This window comes from Oryctolagus cuniculus, chromosome 8 (assembly GCF_051225735.1).
Source record: "Oryctolagus cuniculus isolate XC-2025 breed Fujian yellow rabbit chromosome 8, ASM5122573v1, whole genome shotgun sequence".
NCBI lineage: Eukaryota > Metazoa > Chordata > Mammalia > Lagomorpha > Leporidae > Oryctolagus > Oryctolagus cuniculus.
In genome coordinates this window covers 20,333,671-20,356,752 of record NC_142874.1, presented here as the reverse complement: position 1 = coordinate 20,356,752, position 23,082 = coordinate 20,333,671, and the positions used below count along the sequence as shown (strand labels likewise).

The following is a 23,082-nucleotide window of genomic DNA, read 5'->3' as shown; positions in this document are numbered from 1 at the left end:
AGAAATTTAACAACAACAGATGCTGGCGAGGATGTGGGGGAAAAGGGACACTAACCCACTGTTGGTGGGAATACAAACTGGTTAAGCCCCATGGAAGTCAGTTTGGAGATTCCTCAGAAACCTGAATATAACCCTACCATACAACACAGCCATCCCACTCCTTGGATTTTACCCAAAGGAAATTAAATTGGCAAACTAAAAAGTGGTCTGCACCTTAATGTTTATTGCAGCTCAATTCACAATAGCTAAGGCCTGGAATCAACCCAAATGCCCATCAACAGAAGACTGGATAAAGCAATTAATGATATGTACTCCATAAATACTTTACAGCAATCAGAAACAATGAAATCCGGTCATTTGCAACAAAATGGAGGAATCTGGAACACATCATGCTGAGTGAAATAAGCCAGTCCCAAAGGGACAAATATCATATGTTCTCCCTGATCGGTGACAACTGACCTACCACCAAAAAGGAAACCTGTTGAAGTGAAATGGACACTATGAGAAACCGTGACTTGATCAGCCCTTGTCCTGATGGTTGATGTACAATTTAATACTTTATCCCTTTTAGTATTTTTTTTTGTTCTAGTTAATACTATTGGTTGAACTCTATAATCAACACATATTTATTCTTAGGTGATGAAATTTAACTGAAAAGTGATCCCTGTTGGATATAAGAGTGGGAATAAGAGAGGGAGGAGATGTACAATTTGGGACACGTGCAATCGGACTTGCTCCAAATGGTGGAGTTAGAAATGTGCCAGGGGATTCCAATACAATCCCATCAAGATTGCATGTACCAATGACATCTCACTAGTCCAAGTGATCAATTTCTGTTCACAATTGATCACACTGATAAGTCTAAGAGTGAAATGGATCACACAAACAAGACTAGTGTCTGCGAATACTAAGTGATAGAGTAAAAAAGGGAGAGAATGATCCAACATGGGAAGCAGGATACACAGCAGACTCATAAAATGTCGGATGCCCTAAACAGCGCTCTGGCCTCAGAATTAGCCCTTAAGGCATTCGGATCTGGCTGAAGAGCCCATGAGAGTATTTCAGGCATGGGAAGCCAAGACACTCTGGCAAAAAAAAAAAAAAAAAAAACCCTAAATGAAAGGTCTCTTCGAGTGAGATCCCAGCAGAAAGAACGGGCCATCAAAGAAGGAAGTACCTTTCTCTGAATGGAGAAGAGAACTCCCACTTTGACCTTATTGTCTGAATAAGATCAGAGTCAGTGAACTCAAAATGCTTCCATAGCCTTGGCAACTCATGACTAGAGCCTAGGGTGATTACTGATGCCATAAACAAGAGTGTCAATTTGTTAAGTCAACAACAAGAGTCACTGTGTACTTACTCCTCATGTAGGATCTCTGTCCTTAAAGTGTTGTTCAATGTGAATTAATGCTATAACTAGTACTCAAACAGTATTTTTCACTTTGTGTTTCGGTGTGGGTGCAAACTGTTCAAATCATTACTTAATTTATACTAAATTTACCTTCTGTATATAAAGAGAATTGAAAATGAATCATGATGCTATTGGAATGGGAGAGGGAGTGGGAGATGGGAGGGTTTCTGGTGGGAGGGAAGTTATGGGGGGGGAAGTCATTGTAATCCATAAACTGTACTTTGGAAATTTGTATTTATTAAATAAAAATTAAAAAGGAAAGAAAAAATTTTATCTCATATGGTGTTTAAAGAATGAAATAAAAGATTACAAATCAGGGGAAAAAAATCCCTTTCCACTCATGGAGAGGGCCCCTTTTAGAGGCTACTGCTTCTTCCTGAAGTGCTCGAGCATGGAGAAAAGTAATTTGTGCTAATAAATCACTTTACCTGGATTTATGAAAGAGATATCGAATGGGGGACGGGTGTCACCATTACTGTTCTTTGGATTCTGATATCACAGTGATCGGAGGCCGCCTCAGGTCAGGTGGTCCTCAGACTCCTTCCTACCCACCTCAGTGCAAAGCTATAAGTAGAAAGCAAGCCGGAGAGCAGGATCCCAAGATTGCAAATACCCACAGGAAGATCCGAGTCACACAGGACAAATTAGATAGTAAAATGAGAGGGAGGACACACGCCGGAGACAGAGCCATGGGAAATTCACGATGGGAAGCCTAGGAGTCCAACAGAGACTGGACAGGACCACACTGAAGAAGCAAATAAGAAAGGGAATTGATGGAGGCCCGGCAGAGGCAAGGCAGAGGCGCAATGGAGGTGGGACGGGGAGGCCGGCACCAGCCCTCAACAGGTTAAATGGGAAATCACGGGAGGGGGAACTAGGCCAACTGCACTGAAATTCCACCTGGGAAAAAGAGCAAGTATAGAGGGACAGAGAGAGAGGTAGGGCATCCTGCTGCCCATCTACACCTCCCCATCCCCACAACTGGACCCTCAGCTGGCTGGGAGAAGCCATGTTCATTGCTTACATTTTCCAACTTAAGCAGGGAACGGCCTCCTCTGCCTCCTGTGCACAGGCCCATCAATTACAGGGGCCACCTCACCACATGCCCCATCCAGGACCAAGGACCACAACATTTCAGAGTAATTTCTTCCCCGCCACGCAAGCTGTACAACAGGAGAAGTCCTGAATATTGAAAACTGGAGCTCGTTCCACGCACCAGTGAGAAGCCAGCCAGGCCCCAGTAGGCAGGGCCCAGTGCACCAGAGCTCATACCCACCCACATCACAACTGAGAAGTGAGCAGGGCTCCTGGAGGCAGGGCTGCGTGCTTCCACTTGCAACGCAGACACACAGCAGCTCATCTCACAGGGAAACCTCACCACAAGCACTAAGACACAAATTAAAAAGAAAACCAACCAGACAAAAAAGAAAAAATACAAAAATGCCAAAATACAAAGGAAAAACCCTAAATAAGAATAAGGAAGACACTATGAGCCTCCCAAAGGAATTACTACAACACTTTCATAACAGAAAGATGAAGAGATCAAGGATATGCCAGAAATGGAATTCAGAAAATTGTCAGATTATTTCAAAGCAATTAGAAACAAATTCACGATCTAAATTAAAAGCACGCTCAAGATATTGAGATATTCAAGGGAACCCAGAATGAAATACTAGAAATGAAGAATTCAACAGATCAAATAAAAAATGCAGTGGAAAGCAGTAACAACAGAATAGGTGAGACAGAACAAAGAATATCAAAACTAGAAGACAAATTTATGGAAATATTAGACCAAATAAATCGAGAAGAAATTAGAAAACTAAAAAACACGGTTAGAGATCTACAAGATTGTTTCAAACGATCCAACATACAGATCCTAGAATTTCAGGAAGGTGTGGAGGGAGAGAAAGGATTAGAAGGCTTTCTTAGTGAAATAACAGAAAATGTCCCCCGTCTGGAGAGAGAGAGATTCAAGTACAGGAAGTACAGAAAACTCCTAACAGGCACAACCAGAAAAGATCTTCACCACCACACATTGTAGTAAAACTCTCAACGGTAAAACATAAAGAAAAAAATCTTAAAATGTGCATAAGAGAAACAGCAAATCACATTCTGAGGAAATCCAATTAGATTCACTGCAGACTTCCAATCAGAAACTCTATGGCAAGAAGATATATTCCAAGTCCTAAATGAAAAAAACTGCCAACCCAGAATACTGTACCCTGCAAAGCTCTCATTTATGAATGAAGGAGAAATAAGGATCTTCCACAACAAATAGAAATTGAAAGAATTTGTAACTACTCACCCAACCCTATGAAACAAGCTTCTTTAAGATGTGCGCTACACAGAAACAGGAACATCACTACAAAAGAAAATGAACTCAGAAAATGATCCAGCAAAACTACAAAGGAAATCCAAAATACAAGAACAGCACTATTTATGGAAACATGGCAGGGCAAAGTCGGTACTTAACAACAGTCACCCTAAATGTAAATGGTCTCAACTCCCCTGTAAAAAGACACAGACTGAATAACAGTGACTTGATCAGCCCTTGTCCTGATGGTTGATGTACAATTTAATACTTTATCCCTTTTAGTATTTTTTTTGTTCTAGTTAATACTATTGGTTGAACTCTGTAATCAACACATATTTATTCTTAGGTGTTGAAATTTAACTGAAAAGTGATTCCTGTCAAACATAAGAGTGGGAATAAGAGAGGGAGGAGATGTACAATTTGGGACATGCTCAATCTGACTTGCCCCAAATGGTGGAGTTAGAAATGTGCCAGGAGGTAAAACTGCCGCCCGGTCGCCCCCAGCCTGACTCCGGCCGTCGCCGCCGCTGCCGGGGGGAGGTGGGCCATGATCCAAAGGAACAAGAGCAGTTGAGGAAACTGTTTATTAGTGGTCTGAGCTTTGAAACTACAGATGATAGTTTGAGAGAACATTTTGAGAAATGGGGCACACTCATAGATTGTGTGGTAATGAGAGACCCCCAAATGAAATGTTCCAGGGGCTTTGGTTTTGTGACTTACTCTTGTGTTGAAGAAGTGGATGCAGCAATGTGTGCTCGACCACACAAGGTTGATGGGCGTGTTGTGGAACCAAAGAGAGCTGTTTCTAGAGAGGATTCGGTAAAACCTGGTGCCCATCTAACGGTGAAGATTTTTGTTGGTGGTATTAAAGAAGATACAGAGGAATATAATTTGAGAGACTACTTTGAGAAGTATGGCAAGATTGAAACCATAGAAATTATGGAATACAGGCAGAGTGGGAAAAAAAAGAGGATTTGCTTTTGTAACTTTCAACGATCATGATACAGTTGATAAAATCGTTGTTCAGAAATACCACACTATTAATGGGCATAGTTGTGAAGTGAAAAAGGCCCTTTCTAAACAAGGGATGCAGTCTGCTGCTGGATCACCAAGAGGCCATGGAGGGGGATCTGGCAACTTTATGGGTCGTGGAGGAAACTTTGGAGGTGGTGGAGGTAATTTTGGCCACGGTGGAAACTTTGGTGGAAGAGGAGGCTATGGTGGTGGAGGTGGTGGCAGCAGAGGAAGTTATGGAGGAGGTGATGGTGGTTACAATGGTTTTGGAGGTGATGGTGGCAACTATGGTGGTGGTCCTGGTTATAGCAGCAGAGGAGGCTATGGTGGTGGACCAGAATATGGAAACCAAGGTGGTGGACATGGTAGAGGAGGAGGATATGATGGTTACAATCAAGGAGGAAATTTTGGAGGTAACTATGGTGGTGGTGGAAACTACAATGATTTTGGTAATTATAGTGGACAACAGCAATCAAATTACGGGTCCATGAAAGGGGGCAGTTTTGGTGGAAGAAGCTCAGGCAGTCCCTATGGTGATGCTTATGGATCTGGTGGTGGTAGTGGTGGATATGGTAGCAGAAGGTTCTTAAAAAAAAAAAAAAAAAACAGAAAAGAGCTACAGTTCTTAGCAGGAGAGAGAGCAAGGAGTTGTCAGGAAAGCTGCAGGTTACTTTGAGACAGTCGTCCCAAATGCATTAGAGGAACTGTAAAAATCTGCCACAGAAGGAACGATGATCCTTAGTCAGAAAAGTTACTGCAGCTTAAACAGGAAACCCTTTGTGTTCAGGACTGTCATAACCACAGTTTGCAAAAAGTGCAGCTATTGATTAATGCAATGTAGTGTCAATTAGATGTATATTCCTGAGGTCTTTAATCTGTTGTAGCTTTGTTTTTTCTTTTTCTTTTCATTACATCAGGTATATTGCCCTGTAAATTATGGTAGTGGTACCAGGAATAAAAATTTAAGGAATTGTTAACTTTTCAGAAAAAAAAAAGAAATGTGCCAGGGGATTCCAACACAATCCCATCAAGATTGCATGTACCAATGACATCTCACTAGTCCAAGTGATCAATTTCAGTTCACAACTGATCACACTGATAGGTCTAAGAGTCAAAGGGATCACACAAACAAGACTAGTGTCTGCGAATACTAGCTAATAGAATAAAAAAGGGAGAGAATGATCCAACATGGGAAGCGGGATACACAGCAGACTCATAAAATATCGGATGTCCTAAACAGCACTCTGGCGTCAGAATCAGCCCTAAAGGCATTCAGATCTGGCTGAAGAGCCCATGAAAGTATTTCAGGCATGGAAAGCCAAGACACTCTGGAAAAAAAAAAAACAAAACAAAACAAAACAAAACAAAACAAAACAAAACAAAAAACCTAAATGAAAGGTCTCTTCAAGTGAGATCCCAGCAGAAAGAACGGGCCATCAAAGAAGGCAGTACCTTTCTCTGAAGGGAGGAGAGAACTTCCACTCTGACTATGACCTTGTCTAAATAAGATCAAAGTCAGCGAACTCAAAAGGCTTCCATAGCCTTGGCAACTTATGACTAGAGCCTAGGGAGATTTCTGACGCCATAAACAACAGTGTCAAATGTTAAGTCAACAACAGGAGTCACTGTGTACTTACTCCTTATGTGGGATCTCTGTCCTTAATGTGTTGTCCAATGTGAATTAATGCTATAACTAGTACTCAAACAGTATTTTTCACTTTGTGTTTCAGAGTGGGTGCAAACTGATGAAATCTTTACTTAATATATACTAAATTGATCTTCTAAATATAAAGATAATTGAAAATGAATCTTGATGTGAATGGAATGGGAGAGTTAGCGGGAGATGGGAGGGTTGTGGGTGGAAGGGAGGTTATGGGAGGGAAAAAGCCATTGTAATCTATAAACTGTACTTTTGAAAATTATATTTACTAAATAAAAGTTTTAAAAAAAAAGACACAGACTGGCTGAATGGATTAAAAAAAACATCTATTTACTGCCTACAAGAAACACATCTTACCAACAAAGATGCACACAGACTGAAAGAGGATGGAAAATAATAATCCATGCTAACAGAAACAAAAAAGAGCTGGAATAGCCATTCTAATATCAGACAAAATAGACTAACACAAAAACTATTAAGGGGTGGAGCCAAGATGGCGGAATAGTGAGGACGCACACTGATAGTCCAGGAAAAGATAGGTTGATAAAAGAGGAATTACAGTAATCACAGGGAAAGGCTTGGAGGAAAAATACAGAGGAAACCTTTCCGGATCTAGTGGATGTGACACAGACGACCAGCGGGGAGAGCAGGGACGCCCATGGCTCCGAGTCCACACATCGGCGCTGGAAGGGGAGGTGAGCTCAGTAACCCGAGACATTGGCAGGGAAACAGCGGACCGAGTCTAGAGGGAAGCGGGCTTGAGGCGGGAAAGTTACCACACTGACTACAGGAGAGAAAACAAAAAGTGGGGGGGTACTGGTATGGGCGAGTTTCTCTCTCCACTGACCTTGCAAAGGCAAGCAAGAGACAAAGAGCAGGTGCCATTCTGGATATACGTAACAAAAGGGTAGAGCTAATGAACTGAGTCAGGGTGAAAAAAAAAGAGACAGTGGGTGAGACAACTCACAGAGGTCACGTAAGTACTCTCCAGAGATGCTACAATTCGGTATCCTAGACAACACAGTGGGAGACTGCAGGAGAAACTAAGCCTGCACAGATTCTTTGGGTGGTCTGTTGGAAAAAGCAGACGAATGATATACACATAGAAGCCAGAGATCAGAAGCTAAATACCATCAATTCTGCTCAGTTGTGCGGTATTACTTCCCTCCTGAATAAAAAAAAATAAAATAAAATAATAAATAAATAAATAAAAAGAGATTTACCACACCTAACCTGAGGGTGTCACCTATGGCACACCCTAAACCCTAAACAACCAAGCAGAGCTCTCTGGCCACACCCATCTCAAACCTCCAAGGCTCCTCCAACAGCAGGCAGTCCACTTAACACAGATATAGTAAAAAAAAAAAAAAAAAAAAAAACCTCACAGTGAGGGAAGAAGAATTCACAATGCCGAGCAACAAACAAAAAAAAAACGATGGAACAAGATCAACGAAGACACCATGACGCCTCCAAATAAACAAAACACCCCAAGCCAAGATTATGAAGATGATGAGATAGAAGAAATGCAAGATACGGATTTCAAAAAATTTATGATAAGAACATTTAGAAGTTTTCAAAAGCAAATTCTTGAACTACAGAAATCCTTATTGGACAGGATAGAAAATCTCTCTCATAAAAATGAAATTTTAAGGAAGAATCAAAATGAAACGCAGAAACTAGCAGAACAGGAAAGTGTGATAAGTGAAGAGAAATCAAAATGAAATGAAGGACTCAATAGATCAAATAACAAACACATTAGAGAGTCTAAAAAACAGAGTCAGTGAAACAGAAGAGAGAATATCCGACTTAGAAGACAGAGCACATGAAAACAGTCAAACCAAAGAAAAGAAGAGGAAATTAGAAATCTAAAAAATATCGTTGGGAATCTACAGGATACTATTAAAAAAAAACCAACAAAACCAACATTCGAGTTCTAGGAGTTCCTGAAGGCATGGAGAGAGAGAAAGGATTAGAAGACCTTTTTAGTGAGATACTAGCAGAGAATTTTCCGGGTTTGGAGAAGGACAGAGACATCCTAGTGCAGGAAGCTCATAGAACCCCTAGTAAACATAACCAAAAGAGATTCTCACCATGACACGTTGTAATTAAACTCACCACAGTGAAACATAAAGAAAAGATCCTAAAATGTGCAAGAGAGAAATGTCCGATTACTCTCAGAGGATCTCCAATTAGACTCACAGCACACTTCACATCAAAAACACTACTGGCTAGGAGGGAATGGCGAGACATAGCACAGGTGCTAAGAGAGAAAAATTGCCAGCCCAGAATATTATATCCTGCTAAGCTCTCATTTGTGAATGAAGGTGAAATAAAGACCTTTCATAGCAAACAGAAATTGAAAGAATTTGTGGCCACTCGTCCAGCCCTGCAAAAGATGCTTAAAGATGTGCTACACTCAGAAACACAGAAACACGGCCATCAATATAAAAGAAGGTAAAGGAAGAAAACTTACCAGTAAAAGAGCATAGGAATCTCAAAGCATATACTATAAAATATCTTTGGGAAAATGGCAGAGTAAAGTCATTACGTATCAATAGTCACATTAAATGTTAATGGACGTAACTCTTCAGTTAAAAGACACCGATTGGCTGATTGGCTTAAGGAACAAAACCCAACTATTTGCGGCCTACAAGAAACACATCCTTGTAACAAAGATGCATACAGACTGAAAGTGAAAGGTTGGAAAAAGATATTCCATGCCAACAAAAAAACAAAAAAAGCAGGTGTAGCCATATTAATATCAGACAAAATAAACTTTAATACAAAAACTGTTAAAAGAGACAAAGAGGGACACTATATAATGATTAAGAATCATCAATAGGTGCCTACATCAAGAAACTGGAAAGGCACCAAATAGATGAGCTTTCAATTCACCTCAAGGATTTAGAAAACCTACAGCAAACCAGACCCAAATCTAGTAGGAGAAGAGAAATAATTAAAATCAGAGAAGAAATCAACAGGATTGAATCCAAAAAAACATTACAAAAAAATCAGCCAAGCGAAGAGCTGGTTTTTTGAAAAAATAAACAAAATTGACACCCCATTGGCCCAACTAACTAAAAAAAGAAAAGACCCAAATCAATAAAATCAGAGATGAAAAAGGAAACGTAACAACAGACACCATAGAAATAAAAAGAATCATCAGAAATTACTACAAGGACTTGTATGCCAGCAAACAGGGAAACCTATCAGAAATGGATAGATTCCTGGACACATGCAACCTACCTAAATGGAACCAGGAAGACATCGAAAACCTAAACAGACCCATAACTGAGACAGAAATTGAAACAGTAATAAAGGCCCTCCCAACAAAGAAAAGCCCAGGACCAGATGGATTCACTGCTGAATTCTACCAGACATTTAAAGAATAACTAACTCCAATTCTTCTCAAACTATTCAGAACAATCGAAGAAGAGGGAATCCTCCCAAATTCTTTCTATGAAGCCAGCATCACCTTAATCCCTAAGCCAGAAAAAGATGCAGCACTGAAAGAAAGTTACAGACTAATATCCCTGATGAACATAGACTCAAAAATCCTCAATAAAATTCTCCCCAATAGGATACAACAACACATCAGAAAAATCATCCACCCAGACCAAGTGGGATTTATCTCTGGTATGCAGGGATGGTTCAACATTCGCAAATCAATCAATGTGATACACCATATTAACAGACTGCAGAAGAAAAACCATATTATTATCTCAATAGATTCAGACAAAGCATTCGATAAAATTCAACACGCTTTCATGATGAAAACTCTAAGCAAATTGGGTATAGAAAGAACATTCCTCAGTATAATCAAAGCAATCTATGACAAACCCACGGCTAGCATCCTATTGAATAGGGAAAAGTTAGAAGCATTTCCACTGATCTGGTACCAGACAGGGATGCCCACTCTCACCACTGCTATTTAACATAGTTTTGGAAGTTTTAGCCAGAGACATCAGGCAATAAAAAGAAATTAAAGGAATACAAATTGAGAAGGAAGAAGTCAAACTATCCCTCTTTGCAGACGATATGAATCTTTACTTAGGGGATCCAAAGAACTCTACTAAGAGACTATTGGAACTCATAGAAGAGTTTGGCTGGCAAAGTAGCTGGGTATAAAATTAATGCACAAAAATCACAGCCTTTGTATACACAGGCAATGCCATGGCTGAGAAAGAACTGCTAAGATCAATCCCATTCACAATAGCTACAAAAACAATCAAATACCTTGGAATAAACTTAACCAAGGATGTTAAAATATATATCTACAATGAGAAAGATACGTCCATACCCTAATACTGACTTGCCCCAAATGGTAGAGTTAGAAACATACCAGGGGATTCCAATTCAATCCCATCAAGGTGGCATGTACCAATGCCATCACACTAGTCCAAGTGGTCAATTTCTGTTCACAATTGATCATAATGAAAGGACTAAGAGTCAAAGGGAGCACATAAACAAGTCTAGTACCTGCTAATACTAACCGATAGAATAAAAAAGGGGAGAACGATCCAACATGGGAAGCGAGATACACAGCAGACTCATAAAATGGCGGATGTCCTAAACAGCACTCTGGCCTCAGAATCAGCCCTAAAGCCATTAGGATCTGGCTGAAGAGCCCATGAGAGTATTTCAGGCATGGAAAGCCAAGACACTCTGGCAAAAAAAAAAAAATGACCTAAATGAAAGATCTCTGTGAGTGAGATCCCAGTGGAAAGAACAGGTCTTCAAAGAAGGATGTACCTTTCTCTGAAGGGAGGAGAGAACTTCCACATTGACTATGACCTTATCTAAATATGATCAGAGTCGGTGAACTCAAAAGGCTTCCATAGCCTTGGAAACTCATGACTGGAGCATAGGGAGATTACTGATGCCATAAACAGGAGTGTCAGTTTGTAAAGTCAACAACAGGAGTCACTGTGCACTTACTCCTCATGTAGGATCTCTGTCCTTAATGTGTTGTACATTGTGATTTACTGCTATAACGTGTACTCAAACAGTATTTTTCACTTTGTGTTTCTATGTGGGTGCAAATTGTTGAAATCTTTACTTAATGTATACTAAACTGATCTTCTGTATATAAAGATAATTGAAAATGAATCTTGATATGAATGGAAGGGGGGAGGGCGAGGGGAAGGGGAGGGTTGCCGGTGGGAGGGAAGTCATTGGGTGGGGGTAAAGCCATTGTAATCCATAAGCTGTACTTTAAATTTATATTCATTAAATAAAAGTTAAAAAAAAGATAAGTTTAGTTGAGACAAAAAAAAAAGAGGGGCCAGCCAATTGGTGTAGCGGATAAAGCCACCACCTGCAGTGCTGGCATCCCATGTGTGCACCAGTTCGAGTACTAGCTACTCCACTTCCAATCTAGCTCTCTACACTGGCTTGGAAAAGCAGCAGAGTATGGCCCAAGTCCTTGGGCCCCTGCACCCATGTGGGAGACCTAGAAGAAGTTCCTGGCTCCTGGCTTTGGATCATTGCAGCTCCAGCCGTTGCAGCCATCTGGGGAGTGAACCAGCCAATGGAAGACCTCCCCACACACACACCGCCGCCTCTGCCTCTGCCTCTGCCTCTCTGTAACTGCCTTTCAAGCAAATAAATAAATCTTTAAAAAAATTATTAAAAGAGACAAAGAAGGAGACTATATAATGATTAAAGGAACAATTTAGCAGGAATATGTGACTATTATAAATGTATATACACCTAATTACAGGGCACCTGGCTATTTGAAAGAAATGTTAATTGATTTAAAGGGAGATATAGACTCAAATACTATAGTTAAGGGGGACTTCAATACCCCACTTTCAGCAATGGACAGATTAAACAGACAGAAAATCAATAAGGAAACAAAAGAATTAATTGACACCATAGACCAAACAGACTTAGCAGATATTTACAGAGCCTTCTATCCTACAGCCACAGAATACACATTTTTCTCAACACTACATGGAACTTTCTTTAGGATTGACCACATGCTAAGTGATCAATAAACCACATAAAACAAATCTCAGCAAATTAAAAGAAAAAAATCATACCATGCATCTTCTTGGACCATAATGCAATGAAGCTGGAAATCAGCAACTCAGGAATCTCCAGATCATATGTAAACAAATGGAGATTTAACAACACACTCCTGAATGAACAGTGGGTCATAGAAGAAATCAAAAGAGAAATCCAAAAATTTCTGGAAACAAATGAAGATGACAATACAACATACCAAAACTTATGGTATACAGCAAAAGCAGTGTTAAGAGGAAAGTTTATAGCAATTGGTGTCTATATCAAGAAATTGGAAATAAATGAGCAATTAATGCACCTCAAGGATCTAGAAAAACAACAGCAAACAAAACCCAAAACTAGTACGGGAAAATAAATAATTAAAATTAGAGAAGAAATCAAAAAGTTGAAACAAAAAAATACTAATCAAAATACCAAAGACATTCTTCTTAGATCTAGAAAAAATGCAGCTGAAATTCATCTGAAAACACAGGAAACCTCTAATAGCTAAAGCCATGTTATACAATAAAAAGCCAGAGGCATGACAATACCAAATTTCAAGACATACTACAAGGCAGTTACTATCAAAACAGCCTGGTACTGAAACAAAAACAGATGGAAAGACCAATGGAACAGCATAGAAACACCAAAAATCAAGCCAAGCATCTACAATCAACTTATATTTGACCAAGGAGCTAAAACCAATCCCTAGAACAAGAGCAGTCTCTTCAAACAATGGTGCTAGGAAAACTGGATTTCCACATGAAGCAGAACTCCCACCTTACACCTTACTCAAAGATCCATTCAAAATGGATTAAAGACCTGAATCTATGACCTGATATCATCAAATTAATAGAGAGTATTGAGGAAACCCTGCAAAACACTGGCACAGACAAAGAGTTCCTGGAAAAGACCCCAAAGGCACAGGCAATCAAAGCCAAAAAAATAATAACAACAAATGGGATTACATCAAATTAAGAAGCTCTGAAACACTCAGGCAAGTGAAGAGGAAACCAAAAGACTGGGAGAAATTATTTGCAAACTATGCAACTGATAAAGGATTAATAACCAGAATATATAAAGAGACCAAGAAACTCAACAACAACAAAACAAACAACCCAGCTAAGAAATGGGCAAAGGACTTAAACAGCCATTTTTCAAAAAAGGAAATCCAAATGGCCAACAGACACAAGGGAAAATGCTCAGGATCACTAGCCGTCTGGGAAATGCGAATCAAAACCACAATGAGGTTTCATTTCACCCCAAACAGAATGGCTTTCATATAGAAATCAAAAAACAATGAATGCTGGTGATGATTTGGGGAAAGGTACCCTACTGTTGGTGGGAATATTAACTGGTAAAACCACTATGAAAGACAATTTGGAGGTACCTCAGAAATCTAAATATAGTCCTACTATGTGACCCAGCCATCTAACTCCTTGGAATTTACCCAACGGAAATGAAAGCAGCAAATAAGAGAGTTATATGCACCCCTATGTTTATTTTAGTTCAATTCACAATAGCTAAGACATGGAATCAACCTAAATTCCTCTCAACTGAAGACTGCATAAAGAAATTATGGGATATGTACTCTATGGAATATTGCACAGTGGTAAAAAATGAAATCCAGTCATTTGCAACAAAATGGATGAATCTGGAAAACATCATACTTAGTGAAATAAGTCAGTCAGTCCCAAAGGGACAAATACCATGCATTCTCCCTAATCTGTGGTAACTGATAACTAGCAGAGCACCCAAAAGGTAACCTGCAGAAGTGAAATCGACACTATGAGAAGCAATGACTTGACCAGCCCTTGTCTTGACTGTCAAGGAACAGGTTTCTTTTTCCTTCTTAATAACATTGGTTGAACTCTTTACTTAACATAGAATTAACCATATGTGTATAAAGTCAGTTGAAAATAAATCCCAGTTAAAAATAAGAGTGAGAATTAGAGAGGGAGCAGTTACATAGTTCTGCATACATTCCTACAGACATACTTCTTGTTTTTTTTTAAAGATTTATTTATTTATTTGAAAGAGTTACACAGACAGAAGAGAGGTAGAGAGAGAGGTCTTCCATCCATTGGTTCACTCCCCAGTTGGCCACAACGGCCAGAGCTGCGTCAACCCGAAGCCAGGAGCCAAGAGATTCTTCTGGTTTTCCCACGTGGGTGCAGGGGTCCAAGGACTTGGCCCCTACTGCTTTCCCAGGCCATAGCAGAGAGCTGGATAGGAAGTGGAACAGCCGGGTCTCAAACTGGCGCCCATATGGGATGCTGGTGCTTCAGGCCAGGGCGTTAACCCACTGTGCCACAGTGCCAGCCCCCAGATGTACTTCTAAGGGTAAAGCTAAAAACTTGTCATGGGACTCCAAATCCCATTAAACTGGGTGATAATAATGCCATCTATGTGTTAAAGTGATCATTTTAAGTGTGTAACTGATCATATGGATAGGATTAAGTGTTAAAGGGATCATATAAACAAGATCAAGTGTCTGATAATAACGATAGAATTTAAAAGGAGAGAATGTTCCAACATGGGAAGCAGTCCACACAGCAGACTCATAGAATGGCAAACATCCTGAACAGCACTCTGACCTGAGAATCAGGGCTTAAGGCATTCTGGTCTGGCTGAAAAGCCCAGGAGAGCATTTCAGGCATGGAAAACTAAGACATTGTGGAGGGGGCGGTAGAGTCCTACATGAAGGGTCTCTGTGAGTGAGACTCCAGGGGAAAGAAGAGGCCATCAAACAAAGATGCCCTTTTCTCTAAAGGGAGGAGAGAACTTCCATTTTGATTATGGCCTTGTCTAAACACTGACAGAGTTTGTGGACTCAAAAGGCTTCCATAGGCTTGGCAGCACATGTCAAGAGCCTCTGGTGATCACTGACATCACACATGAGAGTGTTAACTGTTAAATTAACAACAGGAGTCATTGTGTACTTACTACCCATGCAGGACCTCTGTCCTTAAGGAGTTGTACTGTGAGGGTTAACTGTAAAACTTGTTCTCAGTTTTCTATATTTTGTGCATGTGTGAGTGCAAATTACTGAAATATTTACTTAGCATAGAGTTGGTCTTCTGTGTATAAAGTTAATTAAAAATTAATCTTAATGGAGAATGGGATGGGAGAGGGAGGAGGAGGTGGGATGGGAGTGGGGGCAAGAAGGCGGGTATAGGGGGAAGAACCACTATATTCCTAAATTTGTACTTATGAAATTTGTACTCATTAAATAAAAAATCTCTTTGGGAGAAAAAGCAAGCTGAAGGCAACTGCTTTCCATTTAAATGTTTGTGAGCACAGACCTTGTTCTGTTTTCCAACAATCATAAAATAGCTGAGTTGTATGAATATAAAATTTTTTAACTCCTAAAAATGCATATTATTACATTTAGCTGACTCTAAAGCCATTGCAAGTGGCTATGTATCTTTTGTGGATAATACAAAAATTTTATTCAAACACTCCCCTCTCAAAATATCATCTTCAGGATTGCAATACAAGAGGCTTCAAAAGGTTCCTGGAGAATGGAATTAAAAGCTAATTCACGGGGTCGGTGCTGTGGTGTAGTGGGTAAAGCACCTGCAGTGCTGGCATCCCATATGGGCACCAAGTCCTGGCCACTCCACTTCCAATCCAGCTCTCTGCCATGGCCTGGCAAAGCAGTGGAAGATGGCCCAAGTCCTTGGGTCCCTGCACCCACTTGGGAGACCCAGAGTAAGTTCCTGGCTCCTGGCTTCGGATCATTGCAGCTCTGGCTGTTGCAGCCCATTGGGAAGTGAACCAGCAGAGGGAAGACCTCTCTCTCTCTCTGCCTCTCCTTCTCTCTTTGTGTAATTCTGACTTTCAAGTAAATAAATAAATCTTTTTTTTAACAAAAAGCTAATTCACATTTTTATTATGAGATTTTTGGTGATCCCTTGTATACTCTAACACACCCTACACGACCTGTCCATGGAACTTATGGAGAATTTTTCTCTGCCAAATCAGCCTAAACTGTGGGCTGGTTTACCTTTACTTCTCACCACACATACTCTGTATGACAAAGGCGACTTGTCTGTTTGATTGGCTTCAATTTTCCTCAATCATTCCCACATTCATTTCGAAGGACAACAGGGAAAGAAAACCATCAAATGATAGAGAAATGGAACACATTCACTTACACCTGCTTTCCATATAAACAGAAAGCGAATGGGGGGGGGCACCTGCAGGATCACTTTATCTGGCTAATGTCTGGCAGGGAAAGATCTATAGGATAAACCTGCACGAAAAACCTCTCCAGAAGAAGGGACAGACGTCTACATGATGCAGCAGGGCATGGCGATGTAGGCCTCACAATGTAGCAACCTCTTTCCATCAGAGACGCAAGAACTTCTCATTCTCTTTATTCAAGGGCATGAAACGTGCTTCCTGTGAGTAGGATGATTACAATTATGGATACTGCATGTGCTCTATATGTTTTTATGAGAAACAGTGAGCAAAGTGTTTATGGAAACTCCAAAAGAAGAGAATAAACCATCTCTACTTAAATAGTTATTTAGTAATAAATAGCTAATTAATTCTACTTTTGTTAGCAAAATTTTAAAATAAAGTTGAACTTAAACACTAAGGAGATTGTAATTAAATCACTGGCATCCATTTTTTAAAGTATTTCAGGGAAATGTAGGTTTTTAAAAGACTTCTTTATTTAAAAGGTGGAGCAAGAGAGAGAGACAGGGAGAGAGATCTTCCATCACTGGTACAGCCCACGATGGTGGCAACCACCATGTCTGGCTAGGCTGAACTCAGCAGCCAGAAACTCCACACTGAACTCCCACATGGATGGTTGAGGCCCAGGCCTCTTCTGCTGCTTTCCAAGGTGCATTGGCAGGAAGTTGGATTGGAAGTGGAGCAGCCATGACTGGAACTGGCATTCTGATATGGAACCCTGGCAGCATAAAACACAGTGGCTCAGCCTGCTTTTCCTCAATGCCAGCCCCAAAAGTTGTTTTTTTTTTTTTAATTTTCATCTTCATGTTTCACCTCCTTCTGTGACTAACACAGTAGAGAATAAATACCTGCAGTCTTTGTAGCATTTCAGAGAATGTTTTCTGCATCCATTCTGTGTCCTCTGAAAGGTCATCGCCACCAAATGGAACCAACCATGAGTCTTCTCAACAAGTCTACAGACAAGTTTAAACACTTTGTAATAAAGGAGCAAAGGCTCATAACCATTCTACAACTAATGCCAGACCCAGCAGACAGCACTGGAAGGTTATACACTAAGGAGAGAATGAGCTGGATTGTGGAAGACTTTGCAGGTCTGACTAAATAGTGTGAATTGGAACCTTCACCAGGGTTGGAGAATGTCTGGCCCATTTCCCATATAAGGCCCGTGAAATCATTTGATCTGGCCATGCCAAGGCAACAGCCAGTGGCACCTGAAATTCAATAAACCTACAGCTGGCTAATTTTTAAGCTAATAATTTTGTGTGGTCCACAAATGATGCTATAAATATCCAAATGGACCTTGGCAGAACAAAGGTTCCCCAGCCCTGCAAGCAATGACTTTCAACTCAAAAGCCAATCAGAACAAAGCAACACTGTTTTTATTTCTCCATATCACAGTATTTAAAGTTTTGAAATTTCAATTAATATTAAAGGAAAATACAAGATTTATACTCATCAAAGAAGTTGTGATTGGACCGCTGCTGTGGCATAGCATGCTAAGGCTCCATCTGCAGGAAAGGCATCCCATACAGGGCGTTGATTCATGTCCTGGCTGCTCCTTTTCCAATTCAGCTCCCTGCTTACAGCCTGGTAAAGCAGTGCAAGAAGGCCCAAGTGCTTGGATTTCTGCACACATGTGGGAGACCCAAAAGAAGCTCCTGGCCCCTGGCTTCAGATTGGCTCAGCTCTGGCCAATGAGGCCATTTGGGGAGGGAACCACTGGATGGAAGATATTTCTGTCTCTCCCTCTCTCTGTCTGTAACTCTACCTCTCAAATCAATCGATAAATTGAAATCTTAAAAAAAAAAAGAGGATGTGACTTTTAAGGTTAAGAAACAGTGCAGACTTAGGAATAAGCAGCCACTATGTCTTTGAAAAAGCAGGATTCAGGAGAACTATTTCAGGAGCAAACGAGAGAAGCAACGGCAGGTAGGAAGATTAATCAGTTCAAATGTCAGGGGCAAAAGGACAACTCTGTGTATAATTAAAGGAGAAGAAACAGTCGTGAGCAATGTTTAGAAGAACTGTTTTTTAAGTCTTTTTTAAAATTTTTTAAACATTTTTAAAGGCAGAGAGAGAGTCAGACACAGAGAGGTTTTCCATCTGTTCACTTCTCAAATGGCCATCAATGGGCAGGGCTGGGCCAGGCCAAAACCAGGAGCCAGAAGCTTCCTCTGGGTTTCCCACATGGGTGCTGGGGCACAAGGACTTTATCCATCCTCTGCTGCTTTCCCAGACACAGTAGCAGGGAGCTGGATCAGAAGTGGAGCTGCTGGAACACAAACTGGCACCCATATTGAATACCAGCACTGCAAGCCGTAGCTTAATCTGATACACAACAGTGCCAGCCCCCTTAAGTGTAGTTTCTTGTGGAACACTAGATGATGTATTCACAGAAAATAGCTCATAGCATGTTTCCACAGCAGACATTTCTGAAATGGCTTCCAATGTCCCACATACATGACTGCCATATTTTTATGTGAACTCTCTTCATGTGTGTGTGTGTGTGTTACCTTTTATTTTTTTTATCTGACCAGAAGATTACAAAGATGATTTGTCTTCTAGTTCAGATATTCTTTCTTCTCCTTCACCGAGTCTGCTATTATGGCCTTCCATTGCATTTTTACTTGATCTATTGAATTCATTTCTAATATTTCATTTTGATTTCTCCTTAAAATCTTAATTTCACAGGAAAAATATTCATTCGTGTCATATATGTCTCCTTCAGTTCATGGATTTCCTTCTGAGTGCTTTTGAGTAATCCGATGGTTAACTGTTTTTATTCTGCTTCTGGCATGTCCTCAATCTCTTCATCTTCCCATTCTAATATTGGAATGTCATTGTGTTTCTTTGTGGGGATCATGTTTTGTCTTTCTTATTCTTGTGTCTTGAATTTCTGTGTTTGCTTTCAGGCATTTGTGCAGTTGATTTTTGTATTTTTCCTCTGCTGGCTTTTAACTTTGGGCTGTGCCTCTGTGGCTTAGTGAAATCTCTGCACTTTCTGTGAATACCAAGAGGTGAGTGTGGGTGTGGCCAGGGAGCTCTGGTCATTGCTCCAGGATGAGGCGAGTATCCATGGTAACAGAAAAATTGGGCATGGTAAATCTCAGTACCCAGCTACACTCTGCACTTTGTCGTGTAACTACCAAGACCCTACAGTCTGAGCACACAAGGCTCCCACGGCGGCTGGGTCCAGAGGTTTCTGTCTGCCCTGCCAGTCTGTCTAGTAAACAGAGGCTGACGTTCACCAAGACGGCTTCACATAGGCATCTTGATTCTCGGAGGCCATGGGAGCCTTACCCTCCCAAGTGGTAAGATTGCTCAGCCATCTCCAAGCCAGACTCAAAGTCAGTGGGGACTGAGGATTGTTCCCTATACTAGAATCTCTGAATCACACACGTGTAAAGAGCCACTGGCTGAATCTGCTCCCTTCCCACCACTGCCACCAGCACTGGTGAGAAGACGTTCTGTCTCAGCCAGTTGCTGTGTACACACACAAAGGCTTCTACAGCTGCTGCCCAAACCCAAAATGGCTCCTGCCCTTTCTCAGCTGGGCAGCGGGCAATACTGTGGGGAAGTTGGGGCAATATTAATGTGTCGTCTCTCTTTCACTGGGCAACCACTAGCAACTGCTAGGAACCACTGACCCCCAGGGCTCCACAATGGACTCATGCCATGCTCTCTCTACAGCTATATCACCACGGGTTGCTACCGTCTGGTCTCACCTCTGTCTCCAAACTACCACCTGCTCCGGCTCTGAGCTGCTGCAGTTGTCTGTGTTCATACTGTGTGTCTGCATCCTCCACACAGGTCCACGGAGTTCTTCCTTTTGTAGGATTTCCAGTGCAGTTTTCTCTCCAATTCTCCCATGAGAGTGCACTTCCTACACTTTTTTAAAAAGTTTTTTTAAGGATTTTTATTCAGAGAGAGAAATGCACAGGAAAGAGAGGGCTTTAATTAGTGGGGAAAGAAGTCTAGAAGCTAGATTGGGTCCATACCATGCAAAGAGCAGGCTGGTATGAGGAAGCATGCAGGCAGGAAAGCAGAGGCAGGGCAGAGGCCATAAAGCCTTGCCCTCAGAGGTGCAGTGCAATAGGGGTGCGCAACCGAAAAAGGGAGGGACCCACCATGCTCCAGGCCCTTTATCTATCCCAAAGGTGGTGGTTACATCGTCTGATCGGCAGGTGAGCGTCCAGGTGAGATCAACAGGGGCATGAGATCACACAGGGGGTGTGGTCTCCAGCTTACAAATCTGATCAGTTTTATCCTGTCTGCCTGCCTGCATCATTCCCCCCTCAGAGAAATTCCAGACTGTAATCTTAAGGGACGCTGGAGGGTGTCGAATCATTATATCTGCTATAGCTGCTTCCTGTTGATTAGGGGCATAGTACAGGACTTGCCTGCCTGGGGTCTGGAAGTCTTCGCCTATCTCATCTAATGAATTTGTTTTATGAGCTGGAGAATTTTTGGTCACCACCAATGCCTGTGTTCCCTGCATGGCCAGTTGTTCTTAGCAGTTGTTGAGTTCTGAAACATTTAAGTTTGTTAATTAGCATAAGCAAAACTGGAACAAAGCCAACTGCAAGTGGTGTGCCCTTCAGATAGAAAGAACTTATCTTACAGACTTCCAGATAGTGGGTGGTGATAGGCTACCCTTATGCAGAGTATAAAACCATTTAGCTTGAGTGTAGAGGATTATAGTAAAAGAACCTAATAAGGAGTTTATTGTCAATAACGGCTCCCAGAGAGAATCAAAAGAGGAGGCAGGTACAGCATGTCTGCCTTAAGGTGCAGCAGTCTTGATACAACAAAAGCAAAAGCTTCACTAAACTTTTTGTTTTTGAAGAGATATCTAAGATCCTCAGTTGACTTCAGGAATAATCAGATGTGCCTTTTGAGTTCACATGTGAAGACTTTGAGCATGACCACCTCAGTACACATTTTTTTTTTTACTGTTATTCTAGTACAGTATGTCTTTCCCTAATCTGCCATATTGGAATCTCCCCAGTATGACATTCTTTGAAGCCAACCTTGCCCTCTTCCTTTTTTTCTCCTGAATTTCTCAAAAATTTTTCATCTCAGTCTTGTGACTCTTTCACTGAATGTTTCATAATTCATTAAATTTCATTTATAATATTTTCTCTTCAGTTTAAACTTGATGGTAGAGACCATGTTTGCTTTGTTTGTGTTGACAAAAAATTAAGTCATTTGTCAAAAAAATATTTAGTTAACTGAAATACCTATGTTGATTATTAAATGCAGTAGCTAAAAATCATGGATCTTGGGGACATCTATCAGTTCTGGATCTTTCATTCACTACCTATGCTTACTTTCCTAATTATGGCATGTAAAATACTAATTTGCAACCTGCAAGGGACAGAATCAGGACAGCTGGCATATGATCCATTCTATTTTTTTTTTTTGACAGGCAGAGTGGACAGTGAGAGAGAGAGACAGAGAGAAAGGTCTTCCTTTTTGCCACTGGTTCACCCTCCAATGGCCGCCACAGCTGGGGCACTGCGGCCAGCGCACCGTGCTGATCCAATGGCAGGAGCCAGGTGCTTATCCTGGTCTCCCATAGGGTGCAGGGCCCAAGTTCTTGGGCCATCCTCCACTGCACTCCTGGGCCACAGCAGAGAGCTGGCCTGGAAGAGAGGCAACTGGGACAGATCCTGGCGCCCTGACTGGGACTAGAACCCAGTGTGCTGGTGCCGCAAGGTGGAGGATTAGCCTACTGAGCCACAGCGCTGGCCCCATTCTATTCTTGGTTACTATAGAAATACACCCAGAGGAACAAGGTATGGCAAGTCACCTAATCCAAGCTCCTTATAAACATGTTGTCTAGATATCTATGTTTAAGTTGCTATGAAAGAATATCATACACTGGGTGGTTTAAAAAATATTCTTCAGGGAAGATTTGGTGTCTGTTAAGGGCCTGCGTTCTGCATCATAGATGATTGTTCTCTGTGTTCTCACGTGGCATAAAGAGGGCTGGTGGGCTCTCTGGGGTCTTTTGTAAAAGCACTAATCCATTCATGTGGTCTTCACCCTCATCACTCAATCATCTCCCAAAGGCTGCACTGTCTAATATTGTTGTATTGGAGGTTAAGATTTCAACATATGAATTTGAGGGAACACATACCTTCAATCCATAGCACCAGAGCATGAGGCAAGTAGACTAGTGATCTTTGGTAAGAGGAAGCACCCTTATCTATGGTGCGCTTCTAGCAGGATGTCTCTGGTTTATGGTTGCTTATAGTAAATACACCTGAAATCTGTGGACTCAAGAGACTCGGTTCTCTGAATAATATCACAAAAGTTGTATGAAACTCTTGGTTAAAAAGGTGTTATTTCAAAACTTCAATTTTCCTACTCTGTAAGGTGACTGGCAAGAAGGTAACAGAAAACTTAAAAACAGTGTTGGAGATTTATGGGATGCTATCAAACTACCCAACATACAGGTCTTAGGGG

The 23,082-nt window shown here is 41.0% G+C and overlaps 1 protein-coding gene and 1 pseudogene across 1 annotated transcript in view; one reads left to right on the top strand and one right to left on the bottom strand.

The window, feature by feature from the left end:
- Positions 1-23,082, bottom strand: part of LOC149124884 (carboxypeptidase E-like) — a 237,425-nt gene that overhangs the window by 204,572 nt on the left and 9,771 nt on the right. The window lies entirely within an intron of this gene.
- On the top strand, positions 4,176-5,532 carry LOC149124885 (heterogeneous nuclear ribonucleoprotein A3 pseudogene; annotated as a pseudogene).